Source organism: Parus major, chromosome 12 (assembly GCF_001522545.3).
Source record: "Parus major isolate Abel chromosome 12, Parus_major1.1, whole genome shotgun sequence".
Taxonomy (NCBI): domain Eukaryota; kingdom Metazoa; phylum Chordata; class Aves; order Passeriformes; family Paridae; genus Parus; species Parus major.
The window spans coordinates 9,818,672-9,827,298 of NC_031781.1; the positions used below are offsets into that span (position 1 = coordinate 9,818,672).

At 46.5% G+C, this 8,627-nt stretch overlaps 1 non-coding gene across 1 annotated transcript; it reads left to right on the forward strand.

The window, feature by feature from the left end:
* Nucleotides 1–273: 273 nt before the first annotated feature.
* On the forward strand, nucleotides 274–356 carry TRNAL-UAA. Its single transcript has one exon. It is a non-coding gene; the product is annotated as a tRNA-Leu (tRNA).
* The last annotated feature ends 8,271 nt before the right edge of the window (nucleotides 357–8,627 follow it).

An 8,627-nucleotide genomic window follows, 5' to 3' on the forward strand; every position in this document is an offset into this window, starting at 1 on the left:
CAGTCTGGGGTCCCTGTTGGTATCACAAGCAGTGATTGTGGTCCTTGCATGAAGATCTAGGGTGGCACACAGGGGCTGTGCCACTCCTCATGGCCCATGAGACCTGCTCTCTCCTAATGAGATGTTCCAGCAGTTGCTGGGGACACTAAAGAAATCGGTGAGGAGGGAAGAGTGTCACTGGGCTTGGGAAGTGTCAGGGTTGGGGCCCTGAGGTTTTGGTGAGGTGTGAGGTCTCAGGGAGGAGCTGGTGGGCCAGGGGAGAGCCCAGAGCCCACCAGGATGGCCGAGTGGTGAAGGCGTTGGACTTAAGATCCAATGGGCGCACGCCCGCGTGGGTTCGAACCCCACTTCTGGTAGGAGCCTCCTTTTCCTCCGGGTCCACAGTTCCCAGCCCAGCTTTTGGAGCATCACTTCAGAGCAGGGATGGGACCTCTGGCCCTGTGCCTGAGGCCGTTCCATGCTCCAGTGTGAGGACCCTGGTGGGAGTGGGCCTCCCTGCCATGCAGGCTGCATGTGTAGAGGGACACGAGCCAGTCCCTCTGGCACACAGGCTGTGGATCTCCTCTTCCATGCAGGGAGTGCTGAGACAGTCACAGCCTTGAATCCCACATGCTCCCAAAATAGCAACTTGTTTTTCCCATGGCAGAAATAGAAAAACCTGACTACCCAGAAGGGGGGAAAAAAAAGGTGTTGAGCACTAAATATTTTGGGCAAGTCACAAGGGGAAACCAGTGAGAACAAGTGGGTTCAGGGAAACTGGTTTGGGGTTTCTGGAGTTTGTTCCTTTTATCAGCCGTGGCCCATGACCCCAGACCCATTGCAGACTCACCCAAAGCAGCATTTGGCACTCTCTGAGGGCATTTGGCAGTGTCACAACCCCCTGGAGGAAGCCAGCACTGCAGGAAGGAGCTCCTCATGCTGCTGGTTGAATTTGGGAGATGCATGAGGAGCTGAGATCTGCTCATGCACAGTGTCACTGTGCCATGGTCTATTTTGGGTCAGTGCCTAGAAATGCTCACAAGACTTTTGCTCCCTTCCTTGTGTGCATGGATGGGCAGTAGATATTTCCCCCAGTAGAGGGTTAGGCTGCTGGACTCGCAGAGATGCTGTCAGGTTTTCATTTGGCTGCTTTGCTCCAGCCCGAGGCCAGTCGGAAATGTCCTACTGCTGGGACATGATTTGAAGTGATGGTGTTAATTTGGTTAATTAGGATTCCTGGGAAGCGTGCGCTTCCTGCAAATCAGCTTACCATTGTAGTATCACTGCAAAGAGTTATTTGCTGGTGCATGGGGTTATGTATGAATTTATGATTATGATGTAGGACCATTAATTTTATGTTTGTGGCAGATGATACAGCTCAATTAAAAGTTGCACATTGAGATCTTTGGCTCTCTCTGATACGTGAGAATCAGACGGTGGCCTCCAGGAAGTCTTAAAGGGCCTTTTGAGTGGCCATATAACAAATGGGGCAAGACCCAGAGGAGAGGAGAGGGGAGGAATTACTCTGCTCCTCTCCCATCTGATTAGTGCTGGGAGGGAAATTTTATGCATATCTGCTATAGTTGACTTGCTGCAACTAACCTCAGTGGTTAAGTGACGCAAAGAATGACAAACACATCTCTGAGATATCCCAGGAGGTCTCAGCAGCACTGGGTCAAGTCCTTTGCCTCTGATGGCTTGGAGTCAGACTCCTGTCTTGTTCATGTGTCAAAGGCATTTGGTGGCCTCTGCTGAGTTCAAAACTGAAATCTCCTTATTTGAGCTTCTCTGTTGATCCATGTTCTCACAAAGATTGTGTTTTTACAGCCCAAGGGGTATGGGTTCTGTGTGCTTCAGCTCCCTCAAGGGTGCTTATCCACTTTGCAAAGCTATTGGGCAGGCAGAGCATCATCTGGGGGCAGCAGGAGCTGAATTAACAGCCTTTGTATGGCACAGCCCAGCAGAGGTGTAGGGATGGCTGGGGCCAAATGTTAATATGAGTCAGAACTGAGACCAAATGACAGATCCCTGTAAGAGTGAGGGGCTGGAAATTTGGGGGTTGAAACAGCAAAGAGTCCAGTGACCAGAGTAGGGGAAGGCTGTGGGGACTGATAAGTGAACTGCCTTATACCAGGCCATAACTTTCCCCCTTCCCACCCCACATCCTCCAAGGGTCTGACAGAGCTGTAAAAAGAGCAGCTTGTTCAAAAGCCATTTCCATGCATCATATTTATTAAGACAGTTACTGCAGGTTAAATATCAATAGTTTATTGCAAATATATTTATTATAGATTAACTATGCAGTATCCGCATCAGTTATGTTGTGGTTAAAAGTAAGCCTCGGTGAAAGGTTTTTAATAATGAATTTGTGTTGAAGTAGTGTATAATAATTATCTTTGGCAATCTTATTCTCAATTTCATATGACAGTTTTATGTTCAATAAATATTTGAGATTATTAAAAACATATTTATCAAAGATTAACAGTGATGAAACAGATACAAATCTAAGCTGTTAAGCTCAATATGCATACTTATAATAATCAATTCCTATATTAAACCACAATAATGGCCTTGTTTAATGTAAATGGAATGGTTTTTTTTGGCTCTTTGTAAGTCTGTCTTTTGCTGTGTGGTCCTGCTTGCAGGTTTCAGATAGATCCTGGGATATTTGGACGTGAAATAAATCAAATACTTAGGTAAAATCAAAACAGTCCTAGAATAAGGCAGGCTGTTTCAGGAACAGGGAGCCAGATCTTCAAAGGGTGTAACTCAAAGCCAGTCCACAGACACCAAAGCAGCTGGTCTAGCTTGTCTCCACTCCATATCCCTGAGAAATCCCCATCTTTAGTCTAACCTACAGCTCATACCACTGCACCATTTCCAGGTCTGGGGATCTGGAGCAGCAACTCTCCACTTTACAACCACAGATGCACCCACACAATTTTAGATACTGAAAGCTACTGCCTGCCTTGTATCCTGTTATTACCTAGCACTTGGAGGCAGAGTGCTAAAAATGAAGTAAGTGTTTGGGAGATAAACAAAATGTTATTGTTTTAGTCTTGTATTGCTGCTGCTCTAATTGCTGGCTGCTAAGGATCTACAACTTCCTGAAAGGTGGTTGTAGGCAGGTGGGGGTCGGGCTCTTTCTCCAGGCAGCAGCTGACAGAACAAGAGGACACAGCCTCAAGCTGGGTCAAGGGAAATATAGGCTGGATATTAAGAAAAAGTTTTTCATGGAAAGAGTGATAAAACACTGGAATTATTTGCCTGGAGAGGTGGTGGAGTCACCATCCCTGGATGTGTTTAAAGAAAGACTGGATGTGGCACTCGGTGACATGGTCTAGTTGAGGTGTTAGGGCATGGCTTGGACTCAGTGACCTTGAAGGTCTCCTCCAACCCAGCAATTCTGTGATTCTGTGTATTCTGTGAATTCTGTGAGAGCTGGTACCTGTGCCTATGCTTCCTCTGCCTCCTCTGCCTCCTCTGCCTGCACCTGTCTGCAGATGCTGTCAGCTCCACCCCAGACACTCACAGACTGTGAAAAGTGTCAGGGGCTGTGAGGGTGCATTGTGGAGTATTGGTGGCCTTTGGCCCACAGGAGGATTTAGATTCCTGAGTCCTTCTGACAGCTGGCTGGACACTCCAAAAGGCATCTCCCAGCTGGTCTGGATCCAGTGCCCCATCCCAACATGTGATGGTGGCTAAGTCTTATTTTTGAACTTGCACTTGTACATCAGTGGAGCTAAGTGTCAAATAGTGTCAAATCCAGATGAGGGTGCAAATCATAGGAACCCAAAATTGAGGGAAACACTGTGTGTCTGAAACAGGAGCTGTGCCATGACACAAGAGGGCTGTGGTGTTGTCCTTATATATTGAGAGGTATCTGTCTCTTCCAATTACAGGATCTCAGAAAACAATCTGAGAGGGATAGACAGCTCTTCCACTGCTGCTCAGCAGTGTCTCAAGTATAGAGTGATTTTCCATCACCAAATTGTCTGTTGATTTCTTTTCTTTAGGAGTTTGAAAACCAGACTCAGGCACTGCTTTAAGGGATGCTAATTCTCCAAGTTAAACACTACGGAGCAGCTCTGTAGGATCAGGTGTGTGCATGGGGCTATCAGGAAGCTCTTCAAAGGCAGAGCAGAGTCAGGAGATGATGAAGGCAGCTGGGCAGCCTTCTGGAGGTGGACAGACCTGTTGGAGAAGTGGTGGCTGAGAAGAAGTAGGGAGCTTCTAGCCTGTATCAGCCACCTGGTATATGGAGATATGTGTGTTTATGTGTATCTCTCTATCTCTTTCTCTGTCTCCTGTTATGGGAGTCCCATCTGTGCTTGTGGCACCAGTGTATGCTGCAAGTGTCTGCTTTGAGGGATGTATTTGACTTGTAAGATGGCCCATATGACCAGGGAAGATCTTTCTGTGCTTAGCTGGGCAAAGACAGTGCTGGCTCCATTGGATGCTGTAGGGATCCATCATCATATTTTGTCAAGGTCTGGTCTTCATGATGCTTCCAGTGACCATCTGTGTCAGGAGTCCCTGGCTTCACTTTTTGGCCCATCTGTGAAATGTGACCTGAGCAGCTCAGAGGCTTTGTGCATCCCTGGTGTGATCTCCGTGAACATCAGAGCAGTTATTTCTGATTATATCCCAAGTGAATTTGTCTCCTGCATTTGTTCCTCATCCAAACACTCCCAGTGGAGGATGCTGAGCTGCTAGGGCAGTTTCACATCTTAGCAATGGGCTGCAATTACAGAGGTGGCCAGAGAAAAAAGACAAGCAGGCACGCACCACTGCCTTTAATGGAAGACAATGATTCTTGTGGGCTCCAGAGTAATACAAGAGTTCTGCTTTTAATAAATTAGCAGCCTACAAGTAACAATCTCAAGCAATTAAACACTGAGACGAAGGTGTGCACTATGAATGTATTCTGGAGTCAACAAGGGGGTGGCAAAGACAGTTTTTGAACAGTAGAGAAGGTAAAAATATAACGAAAAATTCCCCAGAGAGCATAGGAGAGCTCTTCTCCCACACTCATTTCTATTGTGCATGCATGTGGAAGTCTCATCTTGCTCCCCATCACCCCTCCTTCCTCCACTGGCTCCCAGGGACCTGATTTGGAGCCTCCCTGAGCTCATTCAAGTCTCTGTCATCGTTATCACCCTTATGCCTGCTCTCATCCATGTAGGTAAGGAAATTGCCATGATGAGGAGGGGATGTTGGTGGGAAACATGGGAAGTAACTGGGAGTAGTGAAGATAGCTATGAGCTGAGGAGGGGAACAAATAAATATGAAATAAAACTGTTAAGCTCCTTGTCTTATATTAATAGCCTGTATGGAATACTCTTTGCCATAGAATTCAATTTATTTCCATTTAAAGGCTGTTCTTCTCAATCAATGCTGCTAATAAATAGCTGCTGATGGCCATGACCCCCTGGGCTGAGCGAAGAATTTATTTTCTGAGCCAATTAAAGGAATTGAACAATTCCTTTTAATAATTATATGGGAATTTAATAGAATAAAAAACCAAAAAACAAAAAACAAACCACCCACAAACCCAACAGGAGAGGGAAAGAAATCCTTCCTCTGAGCATTGCAGGAAAGGGTCAGGCAAGCTTTGCCAGGGTCAGGATTAGATGCTTTAACTTGTCTTGTGAAACTGGAAGGGGAAATATAGCATTTCCTGTGAAAGCACAGGATTGCTTTTCTTTTCTGGTGTCTTAGAAAGACCCACAAAAAAACAACCAGAAATCAAAAAGCATAATTGCAAATTATGTTTCCTTGTTTACAGAGCTGCAAAAGTCTTGGAGATATTAGCAAGCTCCTGTAGCCTGGTGGGAGAGAAGGACAGGTGGTGCCAGCTGTGATACCTCTTGCATTGCTGTGATGGGCAGGACCCCCTTCCTGAGTGGGGAATTATCTGGGTGCCCCACAGGCACAGGGGCAGCAGGCCAGGGAAGCAGAACATTTCACCTCAGGCTCTTTCACACTCATGGGGTAAGACAGGCCTGGCCTCTCCATAGCTATTTCTGAGACTCACATAACTTTTTTTTTAATGCCCAAAATCCTCACTGTTACATTTCCTCTCGTGGGATCATCCTCTGAGACACGTGGGTTCCCACAGCTGGTGTTGGAGCCAGTGCTCGGTCAGGAGAGCATTTGTGCCTTGTAAGACAGACAGGTGTGAAGCAGGTGGCAAGGGAAGCAGAACAGATACCTATTGAGTTTTCACAAAGCCACATAACCCCACATGGCAGTGGGTCTTCTCCACTCCATCACTCTCCTGTCAATGAAATCTCATGACTCCTGTTGGCATCGGATGAGAGCATCTGTCAACCGCACAAGTCTCCTTCGAGCGCTCCTGTGCTGTAGGGAAGTCTCTTATCTCCATTTTACAGATGGCAAGCAGAGGCACAGAGAGGTTAATTGACTTGCCCAAAGTCAGCACAGGAGGTCTATAAGTGACGCCAGGTCCCTTGAATCCTTGTCCTCTGGCTTAATCATAAGACCATCCATCTTCATCCTCCTTCCCCTCAGGATTCCCCTGCATCTGTGACAGCTTAGGAACTCGTGTTGGCAAACTGCAGGTGGAGACAGAGCTGGGAGATGGGCATTTCCAGCAATGGTTTCTCAACCCCATATCCCAACAGAACATCAATTTTGACCCAGAAAGCTAAGGGATTTTTAAAACTCTAGTCTGCTTTGGGAACGGTGAGATAAATGTGCTTGAGTGTTTGCTCTTTAAGGAGGCTTTTCAGAGATTCTAAAGTAAAAGGATATTACATCACTGCTTTGATAGAGAAAGGAACCCTTTCCTGGGTTTTAATGAACTCTCCACATCAAAATGATAAGCAGATTGAAACCACAGTTAGAAAACAAAGAGTTACCTTTATTTGTAAGTGATCACTGGTGATAGATCACCACTGGACTATGGAGATTTGTCCTTGACAGCCATTCCCCATCTGTTTGAGCAGGTCTGCTCATGCTGGGCCATTGAGAAGTGTGGCAGGGCGTGAACATTTCCATCACAATGTCTCTTGTTCCAGAAGTGTGAGTGGAAGAGGTGGAGAGTCTGGAGTCAGTCACTGAGGAACATGGAGCACGTGTGAAGTTCCCTCTGAGACTGGGGAGGCATCACAACTCTAAACCCTCCTCTTTTAATTTGCAGGCTTTCTGCAACATCCCTGTAGTTCTTGCTCTCTCACTTTCATTTTTTATTAATTACCCGGTGACGATTTTCCCAGAAGACTCTATTTGTCCATTAATTATTAGGAAAACTACAAGGGAAGCGTTGAGCTGTTGGAGAGCTCACTTTAGGAGCATCAGGTGGGAGCATTTTCTAATGCCTACATGTGTATCTTTTTGTCATTCTCCTTGCACAGGAGGCTAAATGACCTGCCTGGGATGCACAACAACTCTTTTTATTGCAGCATGGCACACTGAGCAAGGAAACTTTATTTAAGTGCTGGTTTGTTGGCCCTGGAGACCAACGTACTGCTCGGGCAGAATCGATCAGCAGGCTCTGTGTATGATTTATTATCATGTCCTGTGTGTAGGGGAATTCACAGGCAGAAACCAGTGTCAGTGGAAGACTGTGCTGCATTTGCATCCTGTTTTCCACAGCTGAAGGTGTAGATATGGTAAGAGAAGGATTAATGCTGGGCTGAAATCTCAGGTCCAAGTGGTGACCTGTTCCCAGTGCACATGAGTAATGAAGGTGGAGGAAGAGCATCTGCTTTTTCTCTCCTCCTAAAACCATGGCTTTTATAGCTGTACCTTCTACAGTCCCCATGGAATACTGAGTTTCATGGGAATGTCTTGAGAGAAAGCCAGGAAGCTCAATGTTAAAATGTAAACCTCCTCGGTATGGAAAATCTGAGCACCACAGGCATTCAACTTCTGTTTGACAGAATAGAAGCTGATATTTTTGTGATGGTGATCTGGGAACCTGCTCCTGCAAGTTACTGGACATTACTGAATACCACTGTTTCTAGGATATCTCATATTTAAGTACTTCTGTATAATTAGAAGAGTGTTCTCCATACATGAACAAGCTTTGGAACAAGCCAAGAAGAGACTGAATTTACTTCAAAAAAATCTGGCAAGACTTGCAGTGTCCTACATGTGCTCATAGGATGTTTTAGTGAACACGGCCTTAAAGCTGTGTGGGGACATGGAGCAGAGATCAGCATCACCTGCTCCCCTCAGAAATGGAAGGAAAAAGTGTGCAAGGATAATGGGTTTCTGGGCTTTAATTAAAGGACTTTAAGATGGTTGGTGCCAGCCTTCCCATGCTAACTCTGTCCCACAGGACACCCCTCTGGAGCCCACAGCAGTGCATCCAGAGGGCTCCTCCTGGAGGGCTCTGCTCAGGCAGTACCACTTCATTGCATGTTAGCTCCCGTGGGGTTTCACAGCATGCTTTCTATGGTTACCCACCACCCTCCAGAACCCACAGAGCCTGGAAAGAGGCAGGATTACATTCCACAGCAGCAAGACCTGTCAGGTACAGTGATGGGTGTGATACCTGATGGAGTGCTAGCCCATAGCCAGGTTCTGAAGGGAAGCTGCTGCCCTGGGAGTTGTTCCTTGTGCTGGGAAGCTCCAGGGTTCAGAGCCAGGGGTGGGCAAAGGGAGGACACCTTGTCAAG